Raw genomic sequence first — 13,143 nt, forward strand, 5'->3', positions numbered from 1 at the left:
CTTAGCGAAAGAGTAGGTCTGTGGATAAGAAAATACAAACAAATCAACCTCTGCTAAGCTAATAAGGCAGGGAAAATACTAGCATCATATCTCAAACGCAAGCAAAGACAGCACTGTATCTCCACAATCACAGATTCGAACAACAAGACACCCACCCGACACAAGGAAATCCTACACACGTTCATAGAATTCTACAAAGACCTCTACACAAGAGACGACAATATTGATCAGGAGGGCAGCTCAGCCTACCTAGACAGACTAAACCTACCCAAGATAACGGAAGAGGAAGCCAAGACACTAGGCCAAGACATAAAAATGAGTGAGATCACCTTAGCTATAAAGTCACTAAAAGAATACAAAGCCCCAGGCCCAGATGGATACACAGCACCCTTATACAAAACATTCCAAGACCATCTTCTCCCAGTCCTGACTAAAACCTTCAACCACTGCCCTAAAGAGGGGATAGTAACAGAAACCATGTCACAAGCCAACATAATTGTCATACCCAAAGAAGGCAAAGACACGCAATGGCCCAAGAACTACCGCCCCATCTCACTAATAAACCTAGATTACAAGTTATACGCCAAAGTGCTAGCCACGAGACTAAACAAACTACTACCACAACTGATTGGAAACACATAGGTATGCTACATGAAAACACGCATGTCTCACGACAACACAAGACTCCGCTGCCAAGTCATAGAGCACTTCTCAAAATCACTCAACTCTGCGGTAGCAATCACGCTAAACGCAGAAAAGGCCTTCTGCAGAGTATCCTGGCACTTCCTAGAGAAGTGCATGCAGGCATACAACCTAGGAGATGGCTACACGAAGAAAGTCATGGCACTGTACAAAAACCCCAAAGCACAGATAGCTATTAATGGAAGTTCTTCGGCCCAATTTAACCTTGAGAGAGGGACGGGACAGAGTTGCCCGCTATCCACGCTACTGTTCCTATTAGCACTCGAACCCCTGATCAGAGACACTTTGGCTAACAGCGATATAGCAGGTGTAACAATCAACAACACCACAGCCAAACTTGCTGCCTATGCGGATGACTTACTCATAATAACGGAGAACCCAGGCCAATCCATACCAGCACTCATGCAGACAATCGAAACATACGCTAACCACTCAGGTTACAAACTCAATAGAGACAAATCAGAATGCGTGCCCCTCAACATACACACAACCAGAGAGGTAATGGAGACCTCAGGGCTGGCGTGTCAACCTGGGTTTGTCAAATACCTGGGTATTCAATTTGGGAACAGCCTAAGAAGCACCTTAGAACAGAATCAGAAAACAACTCTGGTAAAGATCAAGGGGTTACTGGAAACCTGGTCACCCAGATCCATCACTTGGTGAGGCAGAATAGACACTGTAAAGATGATGATCACTCCCATAGTTAACTATCTGGCAGGCATGCTACCCCTGGCTCTCACAGACGATTTCCACAGGAAAATAGACCAAATGCTAAACACATTTATATGGAGGGATAAGAAACCCATAATAGGCCTCCAAAAACTGAGACTAGAGAAGAAATTGGGTGGGCTCAATGTGGCGGACCTGAGAGCGTTTCAGCTAGCCACCATAGCCAGACAGGGGATGCACTGGGTGCTCCCGAAACAGCAATACACGCCGACATGGCTCTCCATAGAGGAAGCCTTTCTAAATAACACAGACCCACTAACAATCCTCACATCCAATAAACAAGCACTTAAGAACAACCCGATCTTCAGGATCACAAGGTTTACGCTGCTCAAAGTAGATCAGAAACTCGAAGACAGCATCAAGTACTCGCATTGGGAAACACTGTGGGCAAACCCCAAGATTAAATACAGGGGGAAAACACTCGACATAAGAGTCATGGAGGAAGCTAGGAATCTTGTACCCAGCTCAACTGGAATCCGAAGGAGAACCCTACACCTTTAACAGCCTGAAAACAAGACACAACCTCCCTGACATAGAACTGTACAATTTCCTCACAATCAAAACAGCCTTAACAAAGTCAAAATTAGACAAACATAAACCATCAATCTTTCCGTATATGGAACCCATAAACAAGTCAGGGGACCAAGGGCCCGATGTAGGTCACCAAATACCGGTCGGTAACGGCCGAATTCGGCCGTTACCAACCGGTATTTGGTGATTGAGATGTAGGGGCCAATATTTTGCACAATCGGTAAATTTACCAAATCGGTAAATTTACCGATTCTGTAAAATACCGAATAGGTAATTTTACCGATTCGGTAAATTCCAGATGTAGGTCGCACTGTTTACAGTGCTACAGGCCTTCAGAATTCGGTATTTTACCACCCAATCCAATTGGGTGGTGAAATACCGAATCCAGGTGTGCATGCACATGTGTGCATGCACACCTATGCCATGTGACAGACAGACATGCCCTTAGGGCATGCATGCCTGTATTTGGGGTGCTAGAGGGTGTCAAAGTGACACCCCCTGCACCCTTGCTGCAATCGGTATTTACCGAATCGGTAAATACCGATTCGGTAATGCCCATTGATTCCTATGGGCTTCAATGCCCATAGGAATCAATGGGCATTACCGAATCGGTATTTACAGAATCGGTAAATACCGAATCTCAACGATTCGGTATTTACCGATTCTGAAATACCTACATCCCCCCACCCCCTCCATTTTACCACTTCTTAAAAACCGAATCGGTATGATTCGGTATTTAAGAAGTGGTAAAATTAAATTACCTACATCGGGCCCCAAATCTCACTCCTTTACAAACTCCTCCGACCTGCCTCCACCAAACTCAACGCTAAAAACACCAGCTACTGGGAAACCCAAATAGGCTCCAAACTCACGGAACAGGAGCTACAAACCTTCTGGGCGACCCCATAAAAAAATATGATATCCCCAGTGCTGGCACAAACTAAATTCTGGCTTCTCCACCAAGCATACTGGACGCCAGCCCGCCTCGCTTCGATAGGCCTAAGAGACAGCGATACCTGCTGGAACTGCGGCACGGAAAGGGAGGACCCACAGCACCTCATCTTTCGCTGCACTAAGGTCAAAAACTTCTGGAAGAAGGTGCTCGACTTCATAAACAAAACTTTAGGCTGCAGCTTAAAACAAACATTTGCCACAACTATCACAGCACACATTACATCAGACATCGCCACACAAGAGGACAGAAACCGCCTGGACTTCCTCCTTACGACAGCAGTCAAAACAGTACTAACCAAATGGAAGGACACCTCCAAAGCACATTCAAGGGGTGGCTGAACTGGGTGACCTTCCTCAGAGGAGCCGATAACACTGCACTCAGGCACACACCTTGGAGGTACCCCAACAGAGGAATGTGGTCGAAGCTAGACAAATTCCTAAACACCTACAAACCCCCATAGACAACGAATTCATGTCTAAATAAGGCAAACCAGCTCAACGCAACTTCAAGGATCCGGCGCTCTGTCACCAAATAACCACCATTCACTTTTATGTTTTATGTACCAACTAGATACGCGCCCAATCGCAACAAACGATGTGTTTTATGTTATATGTGAGCTAGTCTACATGGGGCAGACAAGCAAAGACTGATAAAACAACCATTGCTGCCCTATATGACCAACTGCGAAACCTCCTATATGTTATCCGTATGTCTTTTGCAATATGTAATTTGTAAATACCAATAAAAATACTTTAAAAAAAAGAAAAACAATAAAGTTTCCAGTTCAAGAAATGGGGTAGTTCATATGTGTGTATGAAGTCTGCAAATGTCAAACCATTTGTTTTTGCCAATACTTATTTATATTTGTTAGGAAGGACTTGATACAGAAAATTCATCATAGATATCGGTTTAACAAGTCAAAAGCCAAAGAGTTTCAATAGTTGTTCAAAAGTCGCAATATCTTGAGAAAAAAAGAGTGACCAAAGCACTGATGTTCACCAACACAGGCCTGGAATACAATGTCTTGCATTCTAATCTACATCTGCCAAAGTTGAGACCTCAGAGTTAACAAAGGTAATATATTTGAACGGATGTGCTCCTTAAAATTATATTACATTTAAGAAGGGCAGTGCTTGATTTGTAATAGAATAAGTGCAGGGGTCCAGAGTTTGTCTCAGAAGCCTGATGCCAGCACTATCAAAGATCAGGGGGGCGAATACCTACCCTCCCTAATCTAATCCACCACCAGACATTCTCATCCTCTTTATCTCACTCTTTGTGGTTCCTTTTCATCCCTGCTTTCTCCCCTTCTCACTGTTGTTCCATCTTTCTCTTACTCCTTGTTTTCCCCTTTATGGGTTTCTCTCTCTTGTTCTGGATCAAAGTCTTTTGAGGAAAAATAAGCGCAGGTCCCCAAAAAGGAGTGCCGGTGGGCCCCGCCGGCAACCAACAGCCCAAATTAGGCTCTGTAAAAGGGTGTGCTATTTCATGTCATTTTATTTATTTATGCAGTGTTATTTTGCAGCTGCAGTAATCATTCTTTACATTTTGTCTACATAGACAAAACACAAACACTGACATTAAAAGAAATGGGGGTGTAAGATGTCGGCGACAAGGGGGGAGAGTTGGGAATGTTTGTAATGTTGAAAGAAGCGGGGAACAGTACAAAAGATAACAGTGATTTAGCAGTTTGCATTGAATGTACCATGGCGATGTACAGAGGCGGCTGGCACAGATGGGGGTGGGAGGGCAGAGGCCGGGGGTGGGGAGAGGGGGTAAAGAAGAAAAAAAACGTGCCTTCTCACCGCATCTTGCTGCTCTATCCACCGTCGTCTCCAGAATAGGAAGACAGAGCAGCACCCAAGCTCCACTGAGCCAATCATAACACTGCAATGCAGTGTTGTTTTGGCTCCCCTAAGCCAATCACAATGCTCATCTAGAAAAATGGTCAGGAGAGCACAATCCTACAATGTAAATGCATACATGACTAATACAATTTGTAGTCAAAACAACAAGGAATCCAAATAGAGTCAGCAACTTCTCATATAGGACAGGACAAATAGATTAATAAAGTTCATATTTTGTGTCATCTTTTTCTTTATTGATTCTTAAAAGTATTTTTCCAATTGATAAAACGACAGCCGACACGTGTTTCGTCCGTACTATGAATTAGTACAAGGACTTTTTCAAGGCTAATGAGGTTGACAAGATGGGGACTTGGGGCCTGGGCATGTTTTCCACGCAGGCTGTAATGCAGCCTGCGTGGAGAACATGCAAAGTTCGCATGGCTGTTTGGTTTGCCCTAGACTGCTGGCCAAACATTCTTGGTCACTATAGGTGGGCAAACCATTCTCCCCTTCCCCTGCTCTGTTAGCAGAGCAGCTCCGCCCCGCCCGCAAAGCTGCAGCAACAAGGACAAAATAAAATGATAATAACTTAGAGTTATTATCATTTAATTTTTTCTTTATCCAGTACTGCCTTTATCTATGATGCTTTAATAGCAGTGGGGAGACGCTACAACGCCGTAGCGGAGAAGCTGCCATTGGCAATGCATCCCCAATAAAATCTGTTTAAAAAAAATAATCTGTCGGCCGCCACTGATATTTTAATTTGTCAGCTGTAAATTGCTCCCCCTGTGCTCTTCACACCTTACTACGTTTTATAGTAATTTGCCATTGCTGACAGCGATATTTCAAAAGATAGCATGAACATATATGTTTGTCAAGACTGTATGGACAGAACAAACCCCACTTTCAGCCACTCACTATAGTTTTTATTGCACATGTTAATATGTCCTTTGCTTCTAAGTAAATAACAGCTGTTGTTATTACCCAAATGAGTTTATATAATTTGCCAAATCACAAAAAGTTACTGGATCTAGCTAAGATTCAAACTCATTGCAGCAGTAAGATATGAGATAGCTGAGCCATCTTATCATGCTGTGGTTCGTTTTTTGATTTCGCCCACAGACCGCTTTAGTTGTCTATTGTTGAAAGACCGATTGAGTATTACACCAATACTTAGAGTGATCTTTGGGTCAGCGCTTTACTTATGATTGGTTGGTTTTCTTGTCAACCCTATTTTCTTAGTTTTAATTCAATAGCTCTCCTTCCTCCTACTGTATTTGTCCCTCCCTTGAAGCATAGTTTATCACAGTTTTTCTGACTGGATAATTTGTATGCTTCAATCAACTACATCCAGGAAACGACTTTTTTCTTTTCATTTAAGCACCTCACAGGAATGAATGAGTTTTCTAGCTCTCTTTCCTGTGTGTTGCTTGCCCGCCCCGAAAATCCCTGCCTCCCCACACTTTCCATGTTGCCTCACCAACAAACCTATATATACACTGTGGAACTATAAATGTTAAAATATACTTTCTGTTTTTCGCCCAAACATTTGAGCTTCTTTGATTATGGACGTTTTTCTGTTCAGGTGTATGAAATCAACTTTAAAAAAAATATGTTTTAAACAAAGTAATCCAGGCTGAAGTAAGCGTGAAGCGATTACTTAAAGATTAGGCTTCTTTGAGCTCAGCTGCACGCAGCTATAAATAATTAAGTAGGAAGGGTAAGACTATTTATGATGAAAATAAATACATTTTTGTGAAAGCCAAGGCAAAAGAAACCAGCAGAGAGCTTTCTGAAACCTTTATCATAAAAGTAACCGTAGAAATTCAGAATGAAGTTTCAACGAAGAACCAAAAACGTTCACAATGTTCTTATTTATTTAAACAAGTTTTAACTCACCATGGAATGTGGTCAATCTCAGATGGCATTTGTTGTCCGCAACCTGGTAGCTGATGGTTTTGCCTGTGTCTACAGATATAGCACAATAACAATCCATTTGCCAGTTTGGGGAAGAAACATCATTTAAAAATTACAGTCGTTGTTTGCCCAGCAGTATGCAAACCAGGCTAAAGGAACTAAGGGTTTGAGCACCACTGAAGGAAATCAAAGAGTAATAGACAACGGAACACATTTTAAGGGAATGTTGGGTGAGCTGCTGATATTAGGTGGATACCTGGATCATCTGTGGTGAGGGGAGGCTGTACAACCTGCACCATTCTATAATATAAGAAATAACCTATTTTACTAATGAGGTCCTAGATGCATGTTAGTCAAGATGACTTACCCTGTGAGTAATATACATACTGTTGGTGGTGTTCATACCCCTTATGGGTTCCACATTGGACCCAAAAGTCATATTTAAATCAGGGAAGGTCCTCTCTCTCTTTGATGAAGGATATGAAAAATATGTTAAGAGAAAAATTCCCTAAATAAAAGGGAAATCAGGTAAGACGTTGGATATAAGAATAACTGGTTTGTCTCACTCTGTCAAACCTAGCAGACTGGCGTTATTTACTTGCCATACACTGCACTAAATGTGTTATATAATAATAAAAAGAATACACAATTATACTCCTTTGTTTTTTTTTTTTACAAATGTTTTTATTGTTTGCAATATAAACATACAATCAGAAAAATCATGAATACATGAAGCGAATGGAGTGATGAGCAATAACATTCGATACAAAGCTAAAAATCTAGCAACGTTCCCTTCAAGTGAGAGCAAGAGGTTAGACTCTAGATTTAGAGACGTACATGTGTTTAGGGTCGCACCAATCTTATCTACAGGTATCGACAATGGGTCAGGCATCACAAATTTCAAGGCTCTTTCCCCGATCTCCCCCGGTAATGAGTTCACTCCCTCCTCCTCCTCCTCCTCCCCACTTCCAGACCGAAATATTTTATCCATGGAGCCCATATTTTTGGGAATTTTCGGGGGCAGCCCCTTGTTTTGTACATCACTCGTTCCGCAACCTTATTGAGATCCAAACATTTCCTCCATTCTTTAAGTGTGGGGAGTTGGTGGGCCCCCCAATAACTAGCTATGTCTCTTTTGGCTACCACCAGCCCTAAGTTAGCTAATATAAGTTTGTGACGGGGCAGACCCACATCTGTGGGGATTCCCAGTGGAAGAAATCGAGCTTTCAGCCCAAGTTGTGATCCCAGTATGTTGTTCAGTTCCTTCACTACCTTACTCCAGTATGTTTGTATCCTGTTGCACTCCCATATGGTGTGTATGAATGTATCACATTCAGTGTGGCATCTAAGACAGTCTAGGTTGTCAGCCCTCTCCATAGTATGGAGCCTCGTCCTATCAAAGAAAGTCATGTGGAGGATTTTGCATTGAATAAGACGCAATCTTAATTTAATCGCCACTTCACGAGGATGCATAAGGGTTGCCTCCCAATCTATGTCTTCCATTGGGCCAGTGGTGAATTCCCATTTAGCCCTAAGAGGGCCCAACTTATCAGGCATGTTGTTAATTCGTGTTTTATAGGTCAACAAGATGGCTTGAGCAGGAATCTCTTCCTGTAGGAGTCTGCCTTTCAATGGGGCATATTCCGGCAATGTCACCGCGTCTAGTCCCTCAGCCTGCCAGGCATGTTTCAGTCTGAGATAGGCATAGGATTTAGTGGCATGGATCGTAGTGAATGGAGCCAGTGTCCCTTTTTCTAAGACATCCCCTATTTTAGAGATCCCAATTAAATCCCACTCTTTAAAACCTCTCAGCTTTCCAAGGTCAACTAGTCCTGCTCCTTCCCATAAAGGGATTTCCCTCGTAGGTCGCATGTCCCATCCCATGTGCTTCTCAGCACCTTTCCACGCCTCTAGAACTCTTTGGGGAGCTGGTAGGAGCCGGCTACTACCTTTACCTCCCTATATATAGTGAAATTGTGTACGTTTCCGGATGTGCAGTCTTTCCAGCATATAGGTGGGGTGGTCCTAGGAGCGTGGTTCCATTCATTGATTGCAACAAGATGGGCCGCCCTGTAGTACGCTCTGATGTCTGGTAAGGCATTGTACAGGTTTTTACAAGGTAAGGTATTGTACAGGTTTCGCTGCAATGTTTGCAGTGCTATTCGTGGAAGAGCCCCATCCCAGAGAAGCAAGCGTAGTTCGCTGTTGAGAGTTGTAAATACAGCCTCCGGTATTTTACAGTAAGTATTTTGCAAAACATAGAGTAACTGGGGAAGTGTGATCATCTTCTACAGAGCGGCCCTTCCCAGGATTGTCAGAGGGAGCTTCCTCCACCTTTTAACATCCTCTTCAAAAATTAAAAAGGACTCGCCTAATATTTCAGTCTAGGCTGGTTCCTACCTCAGTGGGGATATAGAGCCCAAGGTAGGTGAATCCCTCTGTGGACAATCGCAGGCAGCTCGGGTAGGACTGGGGTTCCACCACCCTTCCCACCGGGTACAGGGTGGATTTACTCCAATTTATCCTGTATCCCAGGTGGCGGGCACATTCCTAAAACATTTGCAACATTTTAGGGAGCGTCTCGGTTGGGTCCGTCACATATAACAAAATATCATCCGCATATAGAGATATGCGTTCTTCTTTTAAGTATCGGAACTCGTCTAGGAAGCCACCCACTCTAACAACACAAGCCAGGGGCTCCAGTATAAGGGCAAACAAGAGAGGAGACAGGCGACAGCCTTGTCTAGTGCCTCTTTGAATCGCCCAGCTCAATGAGGTAACTCCATTTACCCGGACACTAGCCTCAGAGCATTATATAGAAGTGCTAGCCAGTCCTGATACTAGACCCAATCCAAACTTTTCCAAGGTACATCTCATAAAGTGCCAATGTATGGTGTTTGTAGGAAGGTAGATCCCTGACTATGGTTGCCCCCAACTTTTTGCCTGGTGTTTTGCTGGTTTTCTGACTTAGTTGACCTGGGGCCCTGCTATTCAGGACCCCAGGCCTACTGCTCTCTCTGTAAAATGGATTCCATGTACCTTAGGTACATATCTCATTGGATACTGAGTCACCTTATCAGCCCCTGTACAGTGTACCTTAGGTACCCAGGGCATAGGTGTGCCCAGGGCCTACCAGGGGCTGCAGCATGTATTATGCCACCCCTGGCTGGCCATCTAAATCTGACACAACTGGCTGCACGACAGCTGGGGCAAGGTGGTGTAATCACCCTTTGCTTTAGATATAGTATTCCTATATCTAACCCTAAAATGGACACATGTATTCCTATCAGTCACTCCTATGGCAGGCCTTAACAATCCTGAAGGCAGAGTGCTTGGAATCATGTGAGATGGTGCTCTGGCATGAGCTGAGCCCGTTTGCAGCTTGCGGAACCAAGTCCTAATAGCTGTTCCATGATAACGCATACCATATACTCTTAAGTGCATTATAATCCTCGCGGTTATATGCCAACTCTGGTATCGCTTTATCAAAACATGTCGAGTAAGGTGTCATACGAATTGGAATACTAACCCCTCGCCAATTCTGGCGACGGGGTTAGCATTCCACCCTTCTAGAGGGACACGACATGTATGTAACCTGTAACCCCGATTAAAGTCAGACATAGCCTCAGCTCCACAAGATGGATGCTGCCACCGAGACACAAGTCTGCCCTCCTGCTGCTGGGAGTCCTTCCAGCACAGGAGGCAAGGACAAAGGGTTTCCTGCCAGGGGCGGTGCCAGCACCGTCCCAGACAGGATTTTGTGTATTCTAGGTAGGCAAGGCTTTAGAGGAAGGTGACTGCAAGTGGCACCCCGGTGCTCACTATGCATAGGCCGGCTTGAACCAGTTCCAGGGGCACTCCAGCCCCTGATCTGGGGAAAGCCCGCCAAAGGAGAGGGGTGTAACCACCCCCCTCCTAGTCCCACCCATAGGGCAGGACTTAGTCGCGTGCCAGCCCCTTTTTGCAGGATAAAGGTAGGAACTGGCCCCCTTCCAAATCAGATCATCTTTGAATCCTGAAACTACTTTCCACGAAAGGAACTCAAGACTTCTTCCCAAGATTCTCCCTTGTGACTAACGAGTAGTCACCCTGCAGCAGCAGGCACCAACCAAGCATCGCGGTTTGTTGCCAGTCTCTCCTCCGGATCAAGACTGCTCCAGCACGACGAGAACCGGCTTCCCTGGCACCTCTGACCTCAACCTACATCATCAGCCCAGCTGTGATCCGTGGGTGCGACGAGACCTCGAGGGACCGGCCATCTTCAGAACTGCACGACGCTTGTCCAGCACGACCGCTGAGTGACCCTCGACTGAGTGTTTTGGGGTAAGAGAAGCCCCGACCCTGAGCAGCTCCAGCACCGAAGTTCAGCCCCCCTGCATCCACGAGATCTGCGTGGGGCCCTTCTGCTCTTTGCTGCTCACCGCGTTGTCCAGGTCGCTTGCCCGTTGGCTAGTGGCCCTCTCACGACGCTTCACGACGACAACCACTGCTGGTCTGGTTGCTCCAGACTAGCCCTTGCTTCCCTTCTTCAGAGAAGCACCCTGGACCCTCCTGGTCCACCCAAGACGCCATTTTAGGTCCACCGCGTGGGCCTTGCATTTGCCAAGACTTGTTGCCCCAATCCTGGGTCCAGCGACGTCGACAGCAAGTACCTTCGTGGGACAGCTCGCACCTCCATCCTGGTCGCTGACAACGCCTCCTGGTCCGAGAGACTGCAGAGCCCAGCAGCGCCCACTCACCTGGCTGAGGTGACTTCGTCCGGTGCCATCCTGGTGCCCACTCAAATCACTGGCTAGTGATTCAGAACTTGGTCCCCTCTGCTTACAGGTTTCTTCTTCCCTGATCCAGGCTTGGATCACCACGAACTCCTTCACTGGCCGCCTGCCAGCAACTTCTTTCTTCAGGCTCCTGGATCTTCAACGAGGGTTTCCGACGCAACTTGAACCCTATGCAGCCGCAGCCCCTGGGCTAGGTAAACCAAGTACTCCGGTGCTTCAGCATAGTCCAACACTCTAAGTGTTCGGATCCACCCTTGTTTTCGACCCACCTAGTCGGGTTCGCCCGAGAACAGTAACTTTGTCTTTGCTAGCCTCCATAGACTTTTTCCCGCCTTACGCGTGAGAGTTCCCACTCTGCACACGACGTCCACAGGCCTCCTGTTACTAATCTAAGGGTTTAGTATTGTAGGCCTAGCGTTTCTAAAGTCTATGAGAATAGTTACTTACCTGCTAGTAATTTGCATTCCACTTCTTGTGTATATGGTTTTTCGTGCCCCTAGGGCATTTGTGTAAATTGTGCGACTTTCAGTAATTCTTTAAGAGTTTTGTTGTGTGCTTAGCTCCCTGTCTCATAAAGAGCCAGGGTAGTCTTGTTATAAATAAATACACTTTATTTTTGATAACAACTTGTGTGGTGTCCTTTCACTTGGTGTTCAAAGGGTAATGTGATGGTAAAACAGCTGGCTTAACACGCCCTCTAGAGTCTTAGCCTTAGACTGCTCGTATCCATGCTACTAGGATAGCTGGTCTATAAGGTTGACTTACAACCAATCATCAATAAGGGTTGTTTGGACTGATACAAAGTGCTCACTAGAATAGTGAACATTATATATCAGGCCAACTTCTCACAGTGTTGAATGCCTTCTCTGCGTCTAATGAAAGGAGCAGATGAGGGCTATCTCGACTCTGAACCGTATCCATCCAATTAGCCAGTCGCCTCAAGTTAAAGTATGTGGTTCGCTTTGGGGTAAACCCGGATTGGTCTCTATTTATCAGGGGGGCAATAACTGTCAAGACGTGGTGTGCAAGAATTGTGGCTAAAATTTTTGTTTCAATATTGAGCAGAGATATGGGTCTATAGGACCCACAATCTTCCGGAGGCTTCCCTGCCTTATGAATGACTACTACGGTAGCCAGTTGGAGATCTTTTGGGAGGGTCCCCTGCTCTTTTGACTCCCTGACCATGTTTAATAAATGTGAGGCCAGCAAACTACTATTGAATTAAAAGAATTCTCCTGGGAGTCCTTCGAGCCCAGGAATTTCCTGGACTTTTGGCAGCCAATGGTCTCTGCCACCACGTCAAGAGTTAGGTCTTCCTCTAACCTGTCCTTTTCCTCTTGGGAAAGTGCGGGTAGCTCACTTGTTTCTGAGTAATAGAGCACTTGTGCCTCACTTGTTTGTGGTCTAGCTGCATATAGCTCTGTGTAGTATCGGGCAAAGGCCCCGCTATATCCTTGGGTGTGGTGTGTATATGGCTTTGTTCTTGTATGGTCTTACCCATCGCAACTCCAATTCCTTCTTGCCCAGCCATGCGAGTAGTTTCCCTATCTGCCGTATCATACAGCCGTGTTGGACTGCCAATTGCTGAGCCTGCACTTCATGAGTGACTAGTGCTTGGTAATCCCTCTTGATTAGTTCAATTTGGCGAAGGGTGTGACTATTCAATGCGGAGGTACCACCTCCT

This window comes from Lissotriton helveticus, chromosome 9, assembly GCF_964261635.1.
Source record: "Lissotriton helveticus chromosome 9, aLisHel1.1, whole genome shotgun sequence".
NCBI lineage: Eukaryota > Metazoa > Chordata > Amphibia > Caudata > Salamandridae > Lissotriton > Lissotriton helveticus.